This window comes from Xyrauchen texanus, chromosome 18 (assembly GCF_025860055.1).
Source record: "Xyrauchen texanus isolate HMW12.3.18 chromosome 18, RBS_HiC_50CHRs, whole genome shotgun sequence".
NCBI lineage: Eukaryota > Metazoa > Chordata > Actinopteri > Cypriniformes > Catostomidae > Xyrauchen > Xyrauchen texanus.
This window is the reverse complement of record NC_068293.1, coordinates 33,653,424-33,672,145: the sequence shown is the minus strand read 5'-3', so window position 1 is coordinate 33,672,145 and position 18,722 is coordinate 33,653,424. Positions and strand designations below refer to the sequence as shown.

The 18,722-nt window shown below is 38.5% G+C and overlaps 1 protein-coding gene across 3 annotated transcripts in view; it reads right to left on the bottom strand.

Annotated features, from left to right (window-relative positions):
* Positions 1–10,942, bottom strand: part of LOC127658764 (zinc finger protein GLI2-like) — a 95,235-nt gene extending 84,293 nt beyond the window's left edge. For 2 of the 3 annotated variants that reach the window (XM_052148254.1, XM_052148256.1), the window contains exon 1: positions 10,530–10,929. The gene's annotated coding sequence lies outside the window, so the exon portion shown is untranslated. Of the gene's footprint in view, positions 1–10,529 lie in introns of all 3 variants that reach the window. The other variant, XM_052148255.1, reaches the window with a different exon arrangement.
* Between the last annotated feature and the right edge of the window lie 7,780 nt (positions 10,943–18,722).

Sequence of the window (18,722 nt, the reverse complement as noted above, 5' to 3'; positions counted from 1 at the left end):
GCGCTTCAGCACAAATTAATCTCCATCCGTGTCTTGCCTATTTGTACATATTCCTTCACGTGTCATCCACACAAACAGCTATAAACCTAACACTAACATACAATTATGCTTTCTTTAGAAAGAAATGGAATTCTTTATCTAGTTTGCAATAAAAACGTGATTATTCGTGACTGACTGTTTCTCCTGTTCTATCAATGCAGGTGGTCGCGTGCATTAATTTTCTGCGAGTTGACAAGGACGCTTACCTCATTGTCATGGCGACGGTTCACGATCAAGTCAGATTACGTCAGAGTTTGTTGGAAAATCATACCACACTGCTCAAACATTCCAAAACCCAACATAAGTGATTAAACACGTTGAATCGGTAAAAACAAATGCCAACAAATGCCACCAAACGGCAACAGTGCGTTCACACTAATCCGACAAAACCCAACAAGTGTTGGATATTGGTGTTTGTTGGCAGATTGTTGAGACAGTGTGAATTACTCTAAAAACCTTCTCCTTGAGGACACTAAATTCACTATGGATTGAGAGATTTTTAATTTAGTTGTTCTCTTAATCTCTGACAGTTTTGCCTGCCTGACAGAAATATTCAAATGTATTTTAATTTTTTAGTATATTTAGTATTTACATTTAGTACTATTTAGAAGTAATTCAGATGCTCCTTCACTCAAAAAATAAAAACATTCAATGATCTTAATAAAGTTAAGGAAAAATGTTCCATGCAGTTAAATAAAAAAAATTTCATCAAAGACTAATTTATTTGAGTGAATTCTATTACATTTTTTGTTGTACTTAAACTTGAACTTAAATTCATTATGTCGCATATGCTTGATAAAAATTAGTCAAAATCACAATGTTAATTAAGTTGAGGCAACTTCATTTATACAACTTTGTTATTTTTGTCAAACATTTGTTTTAGTAAGCTGTGAGCTTGTGATCTTAGCAATAGAGAATAGCATCTTGTCGATGAGTTTTACGTCAAGCCTTCCAAACGGGCATGCAGAGTCCTTGAGGTTTATACATATGCTGCAGTGCATGCTGGGAAACTGACTTCACATGTACATGTTGTTATGGTCGACTAAATTTATTTAAGTTGTCCCAACAAAAAAGGATTAAACTGATTGCACACAATGAAATTAAGTTGTGACAAAAATTCAAGAACTGTGTTATTTTACTTTATTTTAAGTAACTAAATTCAACAAGGAGCAAAAATGCATTTTCTTTTTTTTTTTTGTGCATATATTTTCTGTCAAACACAAATGGAGCTTGTTTTTGTTTTTTTCTTAAGATGATGTTGCTACACTGCTTTAATGCCGGAGTCATAATTTCGCACTGGTGAAGTCCATAACAAACTGACACTCAAAATTATGAATGGCCATAGAGGTCAGATGTTTCAGTCCTAAGCAGTAACACTATAACATCCTCCTCTCTACACTGACAAACCTGATGAGCTAGCAGTTGACTACAGGCATAGCTATGCACACCATTTACCAGGAGGGAAAATGCCTCACAGACCAAAGTTTGACCTTCCATTCCCCCCTACCCAAAACCCCACACATACATGCAATATCCTGTGGTTCATCTATTTATCCTCCTCAAAATCTGAAACAGATGTTGACTTTACAACCAACACATAACCATTTGAACAATCCTCAGTCTATCATTTGAAGAACTCACTCAGTGAGGGTCAAAGCGAAGCTCCGTTGAACACACAGAAAATGTAGCTGTATATGTTTGTGCACCTAATTAAATCATTATGAGAGCTGTGTTTATACTACAAGTGTTTATAAATAAGGTGAGGCTTACTGAGAGGATACTTTAACAGAGTGTGGCACAGCTGTTGCCTGTCACATCACAGAGCTCATGAAAGAATTTGCTCTCTCTGCACACCATTTGCTCGGGTCACTAAACCAAATGCCACTCTCTCGCTACAGACCCAGCTGTCATGCCTCTGTCTGTCCTCCCAAAGAGAAACAGACACAAATGTTAATTACACGCCTCTGATGGCAATTATAGTTGTGGTGTAATGTAGTTTCAACGAAATTAGTATTTACTGAATAGGATGTATTTTATTGTTCAGTTTGGCTCAGTAGCTCAGGGGTGTAGTGTATCAGTAAGAGTAAATATCATTTAGGCTAATGAAACCAACCGCAAAACCAGCACACTGCATAGATTTTGTGGTTCAAAGATGTAGATTTGGTGCAGTTTATGTACTGAATGTTTTTAAACCTCCAACCTAATGGAACAAGGGTCATCTACACAAATAAATTTTCATGTACAAATGCATTGATTGTTACATTTGCAGCTCTCATCTATAGTACAACGTGTTTTCCTAAACCACAAATGCTATCTATTACCGCATATTTTGCTGTCATTTTATAAAAGCATTAAAGGGGTAGTTCACCCAAAAATGAAAATTCTCTCATCATTTAATCACCCTCATGCCATACCAGATGTGGATGACTTTATTCCTTCAGCAGAATGCAAACAAAGACTTTTAGATGAGTATCTCAGCTCTGTAGGTCCATTCAATGCAAGTGAATGTGATCAGACCTATGTAGCTCCAAAAAATTGCATAAAGGAAACTTAGAAGTAATCCATAAGACTCCAGTGTTTAAATCCATATCTTCAGAAGCAATATAATAGGTGTGGGTGAGACAGAGACAAAAATTAAAGTATTTTTTTCTCCACTTTTGAGTTCTGCTTAAGAAAGAAAGTCATACACATCTGGGATGGCATGCGGGTGAGTAAATGATACATTTATGGGTGAACTATCCCTTTAAGCCACTAAAGGCTATGTTACAGTGATTTCACATCAGGTATAAGGGGTGAATAAGCACAACACAAAGTGGAGAGCCTGAAACCCATTAACAGTGGAAACATCACTGTAATGTACAGCCTCTAATGGCTTTTTACAATTACAAACTGATGGTGATGACTTGGCTATCATACAAGACACTAATTTTCAATAAACTGTTAAATTCATTGGAATAAACAATCTTTAACCAAGCCTAACTTTAAGAAGTTTACGGTTTTCAAGCAATATAGCAACTTGCCGCATTAATATAGAAAGTTTATCGGCATGTTGCATGGCTTCGAATGCAACTTATCCAATTAACATTTTGAGTCAGATTTATCAGTTTTATTATACCAATTAATTGTTTGGTTTATGTTCTACATTCACATTCTAAACTCCAAGATCAGAACAGTATCATGCTCACAGAGCAAGCCATCTTTGATCCCTTCACATCAATCTCCTAAATTCAAAGTGTAAGGCTCCGTTTTCTTACTCATATTGGTTTCTGTCATGATTTCTTCATGGTGTCAGGATGTGTGAGCTTTTTTACTGCTTTTTCTGCTGTCTATTTTGCAAGTCAGTTGTCCAGAGGTCTGGTGGACAGATACACACTGTTATCTGTAACTTGCTGCTGTGTTTGTGAGGATTTAATGACTTTATCAGCTGCTTTACATGCTGACACTTACTCCAACTGTAAGTGATAAACTACAGGCCAATTAGACACATTCTGTTTATCAATCAGCACTTACAGTGTATGACTAGTTGACAGTTACGAAATCATGTTAATAGAGTAGTTTGCCCACAAATGTCATTTAGTAATGGTCATGTCATTCCAAACCCATTAGATTTACTTTCTTCTGTGGGACACAAAAGCAGAGATTTTGAAGAATGTATTGCTTACTTTTCTTCCATGCAGTTACAATATATGCAGCTCGGAGCTTTCAAGCTTCAAAAATGACACAAAAGCAACATAAAATTATCATAAAAGTAATCAAGTTCAACTCAACAATGATTCGAAGTTCTCAAGTAAGGTTCAACAGGTTACTTGAGGGTAATATTATCAGTGAATAAGAATTTAATTGTCTGTCCGTTCTTCACACAAAGTTATTGTAAGAGTTCAGAAGACTTGAAATCTAGTGCACAAGTCATATTGACAACCTCTCTTGAATTGTGAACTTTTCGCAGAATGAAAGCTCCAGTTCCCCTTCGTTGTATTAAAGTCAAAGTCAAAGCTTTTTATTGCCGTGTGTACAAAGTACTAAGTACAATGAAATTCTTACTTAGGTGCTTCTTGCAAAACTGAGACAACAGGTATGTGCAAAGAAAGTAAGACATCAGGGAGTGACAGACAACAAATGTACATAAGTTTACACAATAAAGCAATGTGTATAGAAAATGTGTAGTGCAAACATGTATAGAGCAGGGCTAGCCAACCCCGCCCCTGGAGAATATGTAGTGTAATGTATATGTAAAATGAGTATGCATACATGCATTCATATATTAATGTGCAATGTAAATATGTATATATGTATATAAGAGTGTAATAAATAATTATAAATAGCAGCAGTTGAGCAATGTTACATATATTCAAAAAAACGCAGTTGCAGGCTGAACAGAAATAATAGTGCAGAAAGGTTGATGTAAGTGTTCTGAAACGAGTGCTAATTTATATTAAGTGTGTATGTGAAGGGGTCTAAAAAGTTATGTATTTGATGTAACAGTATGATTGACCAGTCTTATGGCAGTTGGTTGTTCCTGCATCTTGATATGCATGTGCTGATGCACCTGATCTGCATCCCAGAAGGGAGGAAGGAGGAAAATGGTCATGCAGGGTGACTAGAGACCTTCATGATGTGTTCAGCTTTACTGAGACATCGTTTAGAGTGTATTGCCTTGATTGCGGACAGACGTGTGCCTATTTATCTTGAGCTGTTTTCACTACCCTTTGCAGAGCAGTCTTGTCCTGTGACGAGCAGCTGCTGTACCAGGATGTAATGCCTCTGGTGATAATAGATATAGCAGCACACATGTAGAAACTGGTCATGACTCCTGTGGAAGTCAGTTTTCCTCAGACGTCTAAAGAAGTGAAGACATTGGTGAGCTTTTCTGATGGCAGTCTTTACATATTCAGTCCACTTGAGGGTAGAAGTGAGTGTGACCCGAAGAAATTTAAAAATGTTCACCCCCAACAACAGCATAGTCTCCTATGTAGATGTGTGCATGCACTGTTCCCTGTTTCCAGAAGTCAATTACCAGCTCCTTTGTTTTGCTGATATTGCAAGGTTTTTACTTTGGTACCACTCTGCCAGGAGCCTCACTTCCTCCCTGTAGGCTGTTTCATCACTGTTTGTGATCAAGCCTACTACGGTGGTGTCATCAACAAACTTTAAGATGGAAATGGAGCTGAATCTGGCAACACGTCATGGGTGAACAGGGTGTACAGTAGCAGGCTCAGCGTGGTAGTCAGCTCCTTTACTTGCCGAGCTACCCAGGCCCCAAGACATGATTTTGTAATTTTTCACTTTAAATAGCATCCTAAAAATGTGGCGTTGATGATGCTGAATACCAGTGAGACGCTCCAAACGTGTTCGTCTGAGGCATTCAAGTGTACATGGAAAATTTGCGCAGACGGAACTCAAGAACGCGTACTGTGAGAACTGGAATCACTGATGAACTCAATGCAAAACAGATTGCTGTCAACTGTGTTTACTCGCTGAGCTACACAGGCCCCCCCATTGTGTTACCTCTTTGAGGCACGTGTTGCTGTTCTGCACATCATAATGTGGGGAGTCATATATTTAATCTACACCAGGAATTACGAGATGATGACAGGGACACACATGATCCTTATTCAGCACAGCGTAGAGAGAGAATTCCACAGTGAGCACAGTTCAGCCTGGCCAAGGGTCAGCACGGCGTTCAGGGAGAGGCCACAGCTGGGCGTGGACATGTGTGTCAGAGAATGGAGCTAGCTGATTGCTAAAGATTATCACATGGCTTCTCCTTGCTCAACACACCCAGCTCTTCTTCCAGTCTGTTTGAGAGGAGTCTGTGGCCTGGCAGGGATGCAGTGCTCCTCATTGGATCTTACTGTTCGTCCTATGGAATGCCATGAAACAATCAATCTGCCCACTCCATTCCTGGCAAGCCCGGTCAGGAGCATGGAGGCTGTCTGATAAATCACAACTCCTTTGCATGGACTTCTCAGTTTCAAATAACCCCGTCTTGGAAGCGGAAACAGAAAACTATGTCGGCGACTCTGACGAACTGCCTGTGGCCTCGAAGCAGTGCAAACTCGGTTTCTGCATCTGATTAGCTCTGACAACAAACACTTGGAACACTGTGCTATTGTCTGACAGGGAGAGGGTAAACTGCGAGGTGACTTGCAAGCTGTGAAGATGATACAGTAAATGTAATAATGATGAGTGAAGAGATTCCCCTAATGTAGCATTGGATAGCCTGTCACTAGCCCTTCGGGAATTAATTAACAAGCACATCAAAGATTACCCTCAGAGAGCACAGTTGTCACGTGGTACTTTGATTTAATGGTGACTGTCGAATTATGATGTTTTACAGTTGATAATAATTTGATAGTAAGCTGCACATAATACCTATCCAGTCACAGATGGGTTTACATTCTCTCTCTCATTGAGAAGGATGCCAGGTGAAACGATCTTCTCAAACTTCTCAAATGTTTGAGGCCACTTTAGATCAAATCAGAACATCAAAATTCCATATCATCACAACAATGTTTCCCATTTTAGCATTGAGCAAACTGTAAAGTAAATGACTGTCAGTGAGTGACATAGTTTGCAATATTGTAAATAGTCTCAATGTTCTATCTGTAAAATAAAACACTTGGAACACTCACTGTCGGAATGGTTACATTATTGATGCCATACACAAAATTTGGGATGCCCTGATAATTTTTTGGAGAACGAGTAGGCTGAGAACCGATAATTCCATTTCTGTACTTGCCGATACCTATAACAGCCTTTTTTTTTTACTTGTTTGATAACCACTATACTAACTCATTTAGTTTCCTCGTTAGTTCCCAGCACTATTTTTATTTTTGGATATTCCAAGGAATTCTTTGCTCTTAGCAGCTGTCACTACACCTCATCTAAAATTCAAATACAAACGTATAATTTTGGTTGAGTACAATGTTTACTCCTGGCCAGCTAATAAAATAAATTTAGGTCCATTCTCCGTACACTCTGTCTGGTGGTTTGCATGAATCACAGGTGGACGTGTGGTTTGGGAAATGTTAGGAGTACACTGTGTACAAAGTCCCTGCACAGTTATGACAAGTCAAATATAACTTAATGTAAGCAAAAGACATTTCAACTGTTCATTTTCCAGCTGTCTTTAAATGGTGGCCTACTGGCCTACAGCAGAAAGGAATGAAGAAAGTGTCCGTCCATGCGAGAGAGAAAGAATAACAGAAAGAGAACAGAGTTAAAGGCTTACATCTTATATCTGAAGAAGTTGAACATATTATGCAATATATTGAAAATTCATGATATATTCCTGATTTTGCTGACAATATAAGATTAAGCTACACTGTGAATATCACAATAATTTTAATGTGCTTTTCATTGCCAATAAGCTTCCTTAAAGTCTCATCAGATCATCAGACTTGTTTTGTGATGTTTCCTTGTCTTACGACTTAAATGTGAAAGATACCATTTGCATGATTTGCTTGCATCATGGCTCAAAAATGTTCACAGAAGCATTTGTGGCATTTTTCATATATAAAAAATATGATTTTGTGCAAAAATATGTGAGTAAATATTGCTGTTTAATAATAAGCATTGTTATATTGGTGTATATAAATTCAAATGAATACATACTACACATAAGGCACACATATATGCTGTGCCATGTATGTATTACATGAACATGCATCTCACTTTCTTTATCCTAAATCCACAGGGATCTGGAATTCATATAAAATCACTCAAGCATTTCTTCATTATTAAAAATAGTCTCCAGCAAATGTAAAAGTTCTATAACTCCCTCAAATTAAAAACTTGCCATTTCATCTAAGGCACTAGAACCGTTTGTAATGGGCCATATTTCCTCAACACCAGGAAACAGTTTCCAATGACTAATGAGGTCAATCAATCAAATGCCTTTCACTGATTTGCCAAAAGCTCTGTAATAGCTTATTAAATACTTTTTTTTTACATAGATGAGTGTGTGGTTTCATGGTTTTCTTTGATGACATCGATAGACTTTAACAATGCCCTCCATAGCTGCATGAGAGAGAGAACTTTTAAGGACCCCATCCACACTCATAAACTGGATGTGATGTGATCCTAATTAACCCCAGACACTTGTGAGAGAATAAGGCGGATGTCTGGAGGGGTGTCCAACACCAGCTACTAAAATGGAGGGATTGTCCCGCATCCTAAAGGCCAAAGCTGAGGAGATGAGATTCAAAGAACAGCCTTTTAGAGGGCCAAATGAATGTAAGCAGCTACCACTTTTCACATTCTCACTGTTTTCACACCACTCCATCTCACACTAGAAACTCGACACACATCTTGTTCTTTCATAGCACTTTTAACGACCATTAAAATCAAATCAATTCACTTTGAGGCACAAGTGTACTTCAGACACTCCTCACGGCTCTTCCTTGTCTAAGAGATTCAATGCCTGGCTGACATACCATGTTAGTTCAAGTTTAGTTCTAGTTCAGAGGCTGTGCATCAGAATTGTAATTTCTTACATTTCTTAATCGATAGTTCTCCCAAAAAACTAACATTCTATTGTAATTTAATCACCCTTGTGTTGTTTCAATCCATTGTAACTTTCTATCCACCCTGGAACCATGGAAGAGATTTTAGGCAGAATGTTAGGGACTTGCAGTTTCAGTTATCATTCACTGTCATTGTACAGAAAAAAGGCTGAGTAAATGGTGAGTGAGGTTGTCAGACTGACAGCCATATTTTGTGTTCCATGGAAGAAAGAAAAATCACATGGGTTTAGAACATCATAAAGGTGATAAAATGAAAAAATCTTCAATTTTGGAGAACTAGTTTATCTGATCTGACCACACACAACCGCATTGCAGTAGTGGTCCTCAGTCCATCTGGGGTTATCTCGAACTCCAGCTTTGAAGAATTACTTTAAAACATGTATATTCATCCTGCTAGGTTTAACAGAATTACACATTCTGTCCTAACTGTAGTAGTACTCTCATTAATACGTTTTCCCGATTGGGTTTTCATCTCCTCCTTGTCCAGTCCATGCTCAATGTCATTCAAGGTCCCCTTTTGAGAGTGTTTGTTAAAGTGTCCCGTGGAATTCCAAGGCTGAAGAATCCTGATTTAGGCAGTGGGACAAGAGGGAAATGTGTGAAAATGGTGGTGAACAGCAGGACAGGAAGATGAAAGTGACACGATCGACCCATGTTTCAGAAGCTGATGACCGTGGCCCAAACCAGGCTGAATAATCTGAATGGCCTGTATTTTTTTTTCTTTTTGGAATCCTTTCACTCGCTTTGCCTGACTGCTGGCGCTTCTCATTGCACACAATGGCAAACTCAGTAAGACCTTTTATTCTTATGCTAATGCCCTTGACTGGGCATCACATTAAATTGAACACACACACTTTTCTGTTTTTCGGGAAAACAAGGCACACTCTTGCAGCACTTTTTGCCAATCCTTTAAATGTAATTTTCACAGCACCTTAAATTGGTTGCAATGATGTTATTTTTTTTTTTTAAATGTATTTTGTTTAAACCTTGTTGCACTCTAATCTCTGTCTTGGCTAGTACTTTCCTGATACAATTGAAACTTTGTAATGCAGCACTTTTAGTGTTACTGTCTCCATAAGATGGATTGCTTATGCTGTATCCTTCCCCATTTTGCAAGTCGCTTTGGATAAAAGTGTCAGCTAAATCACTAAATGTAAACGTTTGCATAAAAAGCTATGGACAATTTGTGCATTTAGGACAAAGTTTGAATATTTTGATTTTTGTAAACAACCAGTGACTAAACATAAAAACCCATTTCCATTAGCCAGTAAAACCAATAATAAAAGCAACAACAACAAAAAAAAAAAAAAAAACAACAACAACAACAACAACAAGAAAGATCTTTCCTGTTTGTTAGGACATCTAAAATAGTTCAGATAGACTTCTTAGAAGTTAGGATTGAGTACTTGGGCTGTTAAGTATGTCAACAGAAAAACAAAGAAAAACTACAATACATATACGGTTGTCCATGATTATTGATGTTGCTTTTAGTAAATTACAAAGTTGTATAATAGCCTAAAGCAATTGGTCAAAAAAAATGGTTCTTTGGAAAGTTTGCTTGAACTGTGCATCACTTACGCACTTTAAAGTTTTAAAGCAGCCAATATGAATCACAAAGTCACAAAATAGTCCAAATCCAGAGTTGCTCATAGTTGCAACGCCACCTGTATGCTCAAGCTGGCATGACTCTTTACCTGGGACACGGCAAAAGTTTGAAAATGCCAGTGTCACTTAAATATACGACCAAGCTAAGTACAGTGAAGTGACAAAACCTCCTCTCGTCAGAAAATCGTATTATATTTTAGCCTATACACCGTTCAAATACAACATTTCGCCTGAAACAACCGGAAAATGTAAACACTAAAAAGACTTCCTTCATAAAAAGTATCCCTGGTGAAATATACAAACTAGCTAATGTTACTTAACGTGAACTTTACAGTAAACCATAACGGAACACGTATTTACCTTTTCGATGGTGTTGTAAAGTTTGTTGATCAGTCGTCCAACAACGTGCACCCGAAAAACAACGCAATTTTACTTAAAATAACGCTCGAAAACTCCATAAGTGTCTTATTTTCTTAAGCACAAGCAGATGTTTACATTACCAGAGGAACTAGATGCAAACTGCATCACTGACTGTTATGAAGCTATAGCCTACAGTTGCATCTCGCGAACTTAAGCGATCCATCACGCGCGCGCTGACTTGCAACGAGTTGAGTTATTCTAACATTAAAACGCAGTTTTGCTGTCTACACGGCAGATCAAACTTCAGAATTTACCCAAAGCAAGTTTCTTCAGTCGTCAGTTGTGATGTGCGGTTGGAGATCTGTTGAGTTGTTTTCAATACGATCTGCCCTCCCCTGTATCTTCACTTCTCCCCCCAGTTCTTTCAGTTTTGGCCCACTCTCTTCACCAGATGGGCCGGGTTAAAAAAAAAAAAAAAAAAAGCAAAGGTATAGGGCAGGCTCACGAGGAGTTTGATTTCAAGTTTCACCGAGCAAAACTTTTGCATAAGAACATTTTATATGGCTTCGTTTAAATCATGAAGCAGTTTAAAATGTTGAAGTTAAAGTTGGTTAAGTTTACATTAGTAATCTGGCAATATGCAGCTTCAAGTAAATATGCAGCTTCTAGTACCTCATGGACAATGCAACTATTGAGGTTACTGCAAAACAGAATAAAAAATAAATAAAAAGAAACGAAATCGACAACTTTTTTTATTATTATTTAGAAAAACAAACAAAAATAATGAAATTCATCAAAGCAACAAATGTTAATATTCACACTTTAGGTTGTTTCTGAAAATAAAATAATACAATGATGATTCGAATTCAGTAATTCTATAGCCTTTTTTTCTGGAATAACGAATTTATTTTATTACTGCGTCCCTTTTATTTAACTATCTTAAATCAAATTAAATAAAAAAAATGTGTTTATTTGTTTGTCGTTTTATGTAAACTTTCTCTCATAGCACAATATTCTGTACGCAATCATTGGCTTCTAAATCACCCATGATAACAATCTCTGGAGATACACGCAATACAACGACATCTAGTGGAGAGTGGAAGGTTTCTGTCTCCAATTTTGGTGGAATTTTAAAAATGTCACACACAAAACGTTTAATCTTTGACATTTTTAGGTCCTGGTATTAACAGCATCTTTGCAATAGTTTATTGTGTAAAGTATATTGTCTAAAAAGCTAAAACCAAAAACTATATGATAAAAGGATGAAAAATAGTACTACTTAAAGCAGCTATTTAGGATGAGACACTTCTCAAATTATTCCAAATCATCTGTAATTTAGCTATAACAAATGTTTCTGTATTAACGTAATTGTAGTAAGCAGTCTAAAAAAAAATTATACCTCTTATCATTTGGGTTAAATCCGCAGTGGCGTCCTTTAAAACAATTATGCAGTGATCAGCAGGCCTATCAGTCAGAAGAACTGTTATATCTGTTTCACCATTACCTACAGCCAGAAAAGACATATAATATAGACTGAGGTCAAAAAAAGGCAAGCTATTGTCACTATTGTGTGCCATGCTTGAGTGCTAGAGTGTAGCCAGCTCATTGCTTTGCTTGCACACAAGCCATTTGCCTTGTTCCTGTGCTAGCATGCCCTAAGGGCAGGAATGTTAATGAGCAAGTTGGTCCTCTCTGAACATCACTCTCACTGAGTAGACAAAGGACCTCTTAAGATGTTGTACAGAAATTCAGGAAATTCCAAAAAGCATGCATGACAAAATTCAAGATTAAGGATTGGGGGGTGATTCTTAAACTCTCCCTTTAGAAATGAGTCATTGATACACCCCAACATCCATGATGGTTATGGCCTTGCTTAGAGATGTTTATAATTCTTCTTCTTTCTCCTCCAATTGCATACTATAACATACCACTGAAAAGGCAGCTCTAATCAAGGGACTATCCTGAAATACATACAAAATGTTGTTTTAAGAGTTACTACTCAGCATCTTTACACAGCTGAGTTACGGCTATACAGTGCCTGCTCAAAATTTGGTGTAAGACACCATGACACATAAAAGCAAGACTAAGTTATGCCGGGCCTCTGACCCATCTCAGCCCCTGCTTTGCTTCTGTATGAATGAAATGCAGCATTAGCTTCATTGTTGTTGTCATGACAGAGCATATATTTTATTTTAGAGTTTCATATTTAAAAATATAATTTCATACTTCAAGATTATTCAAGTCATATTTCAATGTTCATAATTGTATATTTAAAACATGACCACTTCAGATGCAGCTTTTGTGCCACCTTTGCAGTGTAAAGATGGCTTAAAATTGATATCTAGCCATCTTAAAATGTCTTTTAGTCAAACATTAGTCTATTGACTCACATAGCCCCAACTATACTGGGCTACAAAAACACAATAACCACACACTGAAAGGTAAAATGCCTTAAGTTTTTGTTGTTGTTGTATTTTCCAGCATACATGTAGATGTAGACTTGTTTTCTCTGAACGTGAGCATAGCCAAACCCTTCAGTCTCAGATCTTATCTGAGACTGCAGGCTAGTTACTACGTTATGCCCAGAGCCGTTGAAAAAGAGTTGCTACACTATTTGATTTCGCCACTACGTGGTTCATGTTGCTCTCAATAGATCCAAACAATTCCACACTGTCAACCTGTTTGAATGGGTTTAAGCAGGACAGACAGCATCAGTGACTATATTTATATCAGTTAATGTTTCGCTAAAAATTAACAGATAATGTGCACTGATTACTACGCTGACAACATTTAAGTTTTTCTGTGTTTCATTTTGGAGGGAAGGGGGATTGCTCCCACAACGTAGAATACATTTACAGTATGTATGTATTCATATTTTTTTCATGATTCGATGGTCATAATTACTCACATCCTAATGTTTTCTTATGTTAAGGCATTCACATAAGCATGCACAACAAGTGAATTTCAATGAAGGCAAGCAAATGCTCCATTTAACCCAAGAAAGACAGGGTTCATAGAAACTCATTCAGCCTCCTACAGGGAGAGAATGATGGCAGAAAGCAGGCCAGGAAAGGCATGAAAGTGTTCAAAATAGCCATTGCATTCCTTGTTTAACCACAAAAGTAGGAAAAAAATGGAGATCTGGATACCTGGCCATGATCGCTCAATAAACTTCACTGGATGATGACTGCTCAAAACATCTCCAGACACACATGCAAGAACCAGACACACATGCAAGAACCAGAGTCAGTTCTAACATACACCTTCTGGTGCTACTTGGACACGTCATCAGTGATAAACCCGGGGTCAAAAGGTGTTTCGGGTCTTTAATCAACAGACACCCTCACCCGGGCGACCCAGCCGGGGGTGATCAGTCCCCGGCCTGTGTCCAAGTGGCGTGCTACTCCACGGTTCCCCCCTCCTGATCCACAACCATCGTGAGGCTTTTTCGGCAGCCTCAGAGATGTTCTTTATGGCTCGCCTGCACAGTTGTCCTTTAACTCCAAGGAGTTTGAGTGTTCGGGGTAACGACTGTCCTGCAAAGCCCCGGCAACCGACCTCCACTGGCTCATTGCGTGTTTTCCAGCCGCCGCTCCTGCACTCCTCCACCAGCTCTGCATATTTGGCTCTCTTGCACTCATTTGCCTCCTCCAATCTGTCTTCCCAGGGGACAGTAAGCTCCACTATGACCACCTGCCTGGTCTACTCCGATGTAATCACCACGCCTGGGCGGAGTGAAGTGGCCGTGATGTGATTCGGGAACTTGAGCTGCCTTCCCAGGTCCACTTGAAGGTGCCAGTCTCTTGCATTGGCCAGGAGCCCGCCTGGGGAGCGTGGCTGCTGATGTGCCTTCTCTCCAGCTCTGACAAAGGCTATGGTTTGCTTGGAGGGCTGCTGACTCTTACTGCTCTGAATTGCTGTGGTGATAATATCCGCAAGAGCCCTGAGGACCTGGTCAGCGATACCGCCCATCCCCCAAAGCCTTTGGACAGCAGCTGAGGATGTGCTCCAGTGTGCCACTCCTTTGGCACAGTTGGCATGTTGGTAAGTCTACCAGGCCCCAGCGGTGTAGGTTGGATGGGCTAGGTAGAAGATCGTACACCGAACAGATCTGGAACTTGATGCGCTGTGGTTCAGAGCTCCACAGCTCTGCCCGATCTTGCGCTGCTCGGCGTTCTCCCACCTAGTCCAGGCGCCTTGCTGTTTCATACCGACCATCTTGGTCATGCGGTCCTCCTCCACCTCTGCCCGCACCTCGTCCAGCACCAACTGACGCTTCTCCCTCCCTTTTGATTTGTCATAGATTTGTCAAATTCTTATCCATACAATGATAGCAAAAACATTCAAACTCCACACCACAAGTAATGCTACAGTTACTTACATTCCAATCCCAGAATTAGACAATGGTGGAAGATGTATTCATATCTTTTACTTAAGTACTAATTAATGCGTTAATGTGTATGTTGCATTTTACTGCTGTAGATGTTTAAGGTTGAGCTCATTTTAACTACTTTATGTACTGTTGGGTAGTTAAAAGCAATGCATCATATTCTATCAGTATATGTTTGTAGTGTCGCTGCTGGTTTTTTCTCAACCCATAAAGGAACACTTAATCTTTCAGTTTATCACAAACATTCAAAATCACCACATTTGGAGACACACAGTTTTCACTGGACAGGAAGGGTATGAAAAACTGTAAACTGAAAAGTAACTACTGTAGTAACTAAAGTTGTCAGACAAATGTAGTGGAGTATATAGTATAAAGTTAATTTATATATAAAAGTAATACTCAAGTAAAGAACAAGTAGCTCAAATATGTAAATACAGTACTTGAGTAAATATACTTAGTTACATTCCACTACTGGAAGCAGATCATGTCATAGGCCCCAGAGGAGACCTTGTGTCGAGTTGAGCTTGTTGCTGCTGGAGAGAATTTTGAGTAGTAAAGAAAGATGAAACTGTGTTAAGGTTAATACATTGAAGGAAATAAATTAAATACACATCGAAAGCCAATGTTTTGCCAAAGATTTTAATGAGGTAAAGATTACAAAATTGAGAGTGCACACCTACAATTAGGTCCATACGTATTTGGACATTGGCAGGATTTCTGTCCAGTACATTGAATCTGAAATTAAATAATGACTATGGACTTCAAGTGCAAACTCTCAGCTTAAATTTGTGAGTATTTTCAGATGTATCAAGTTTACCATGTAGTAATTATAACCATTTGACAAACTACCAATTTCAGAGGACCAAACGTTATTGCAAGTTCCTATAAACCTAAATAAAATGATCATATTTAGTACTTGGTTGCAGATTCTTTGAATTTGATGACCAAATAATACCCTCATACTAAAGCTGAAAGTCTGCATTTTAAACACCTAATCATTGTATCATTTCAAATAAAATGTGCTGAAGGACAGAGCTCAAATAACCAAAAATTGTGTCATCATCACCCCACCAGCTCTAGCAGGCCACCATTCCAATAGCTCCACTAACCACCTTCTTCATCACTCCAACGCTTACAGGGATGGCAAGCTCTACCAGCCTGATCATCACTCCATTCTCCACTCATAAGCCATCTTGTTGAAGAAAACACACACACACACACACACACACACACACACACACACACACGCATGTTGTGTTTCCATGTTTTATGGGGACTTTCCATAGTCATAATGGTTTTTATACTGTACAAACCATATATTCTATCCCCTAACCCTAACCCTAACCCTCACAAAAAACTTTCAGCATTTTAAAATTTTCAAAAAACATTGTTTAATAAGTTTTTTTAGCCATTTAAATTATGGGGACACTAGAAATATCCTCATAAACTACATTTATAGCATAATACCCTTGTAATTATCAGTTTGTAACCTAGAAAATTGTCCTCGTAAACCACATAATCATGCCCCCCAACCCCCCACACACACACACACACACTCACAAAAGCCACTTTTGTTTAAGAAATAAAGGGAAGAATTAATGAGCCCTGGTAATTTTAATCTCCTTCATAAACAGCACAATACCTGCTTATAATAACAGACCAGTCTGATGTTTGTAGAGGTGAGTTTGTGGTTGTGTTGCATTATACCACAGGGCTTTTGAATGCTTGATTCTGATTGGTTGACGGAGGTTCTACGGTATGCAATTTTTTTTCAAGGAAACACACGGCTAGGAAGTAGTTCCAGGTTTTGACCACATAACGGTTCCATCTCACTCCGCCAAGTTAACTGAAATAATGGAAAAGTTATAGGCTAGCCTACAGTACACCACAGCATTAAACAAAAAACAAAAAGATCAAACAAAATGACAGATAATTTCGATTTTACAGATATAACTTTTAATATTTATGGAAAGCATGAGAATTTCAACAACTGGGCGGCAGCTGAATTGGACAGGCCAGATGAAATATGTTCTAAATACCCAGCTGCGAGCTTTCCACGCCACAGTCAGAAGCACAACGGCACAGAGTATTCAGTGTCAAGTTTTCTCTCCCAAAGAGCTGGACAGAACCACATATTTCTAAATATTACATAATTGGGCAAACGGAATTCAAATCATCCAACGATGTATTCAGGGCCATTCTCAAAAATTTTGTGAGGCAGGGAATGATGTCAGCTCTCATCATCCTCCAATCGCCACTGCTGAAACAGAGCACATTCGTAACTCTCCATAGTCTGTCACAAAACACCGCAACCGTGCTGGTTCGAAAAGTCTGGTTTGACATTCAGCTGAACCTGGTGAGGAGGGGGCGAGAAGGAAATCGAGAGTTAAGAAAACATTCATTCATCATTAAAAAAGACGAAGATGGTGTTGAATACGTTTGCTCGTCTCATATTGCAGAATGTAAACCACAAAAAGGCCTGTGATCCCAACAAAGACTGATACAGAGGATTCATGTTTTCCAATCCAGGTGACCCTCTTTACCCAGTTAAAAGTTTGAAAAAGTACATCACAAAATGCCCACCTGATGCCACATCCTTCTCCCTTCATTCACTGAGAGTCCCACAGGAGGAGCTTGACAGTAGAGCGTACTGGTACTCCCACGATCTGATGGGTGTGAACTATCTTGGAAACATGCTTCCACGCATCAGCGAGGTAGTTGGGTTATCAAAAAGATACACCAACCATTCCCTGAGAAGCACCGCAGTTCAAATATTGTCAGAGGCAGTGCTGGAGAGCAGGCAGATCATGTCAAAATTGCTAAACAAGCCTGAGATGCTACTGGGCACCTTCGGCAAAAGACAGAAAGCAACGGAACATGATCCTGTCGGGAAGTAAAAGTCCAAATGCCACAGAAAATCAAACCAAAGATCCCCAAGAAAAAACAAACTTTGCCAACAAGCATTTTCCATGTCAAACTTTACAATTAATGGAAACGAGCAGTTTAATTTCAGTAAATAAACCATTGCCAAATCAAATAAAGAAATATATAAATTAGAATGAACAGAACAATTAAATAGAAATGGGAATAAACATATAAACCCTAAAAGCCTACTTGTTCTTTATGTTACGTTGTTGGTGCATCTATCATTATGAGGACTCTCCATAGACATAATGATACAGATTTAAACTGTACTAACTATAGATTCTATCCCCTAACCCTACCCCTAAACCTAACCATCACAAAAAACTTTCTACATTTTTACATTTTCAATAAAACATCGTTTAATATGTTTTTTTAATCAATTTGAATTACGGGGACACTAGAAATGTACATTTACCCTTGTAATTACCAATTTGTAACCTATAAAAAGTCCTCGTAAACCACTTAAACCTGCCCACACCCACACGCGTGCACACACACACACACACATATGCTGGTGCGGCTATCCATTTGAGGACTCTCCATAGACATAATAATTATATACTGTACTAACTATAGATTCTATACCCTAACCCTACCCCTAAACCTAACCCTTGTATTATGGGGACACTAGAATTGTGCTCGTAAACCACAATTATAGCATAATACCCTTGTAATTACCTGTTTGTAACCTAAAAAAGTTCCTCGTAAACCACCCAAACCCAAAGATGTGTAAATGCCTCTGTAACTCAAATTAATTGTATGTCCCATGTACACTATTTACATATTTGCAAAAATAATGTGGAAGACAGCTTGTCTGGGTTATTGTTGGTGGGGTTTTGTATTTGCACTCCACTACTCTTACAATATACAATTTTGGT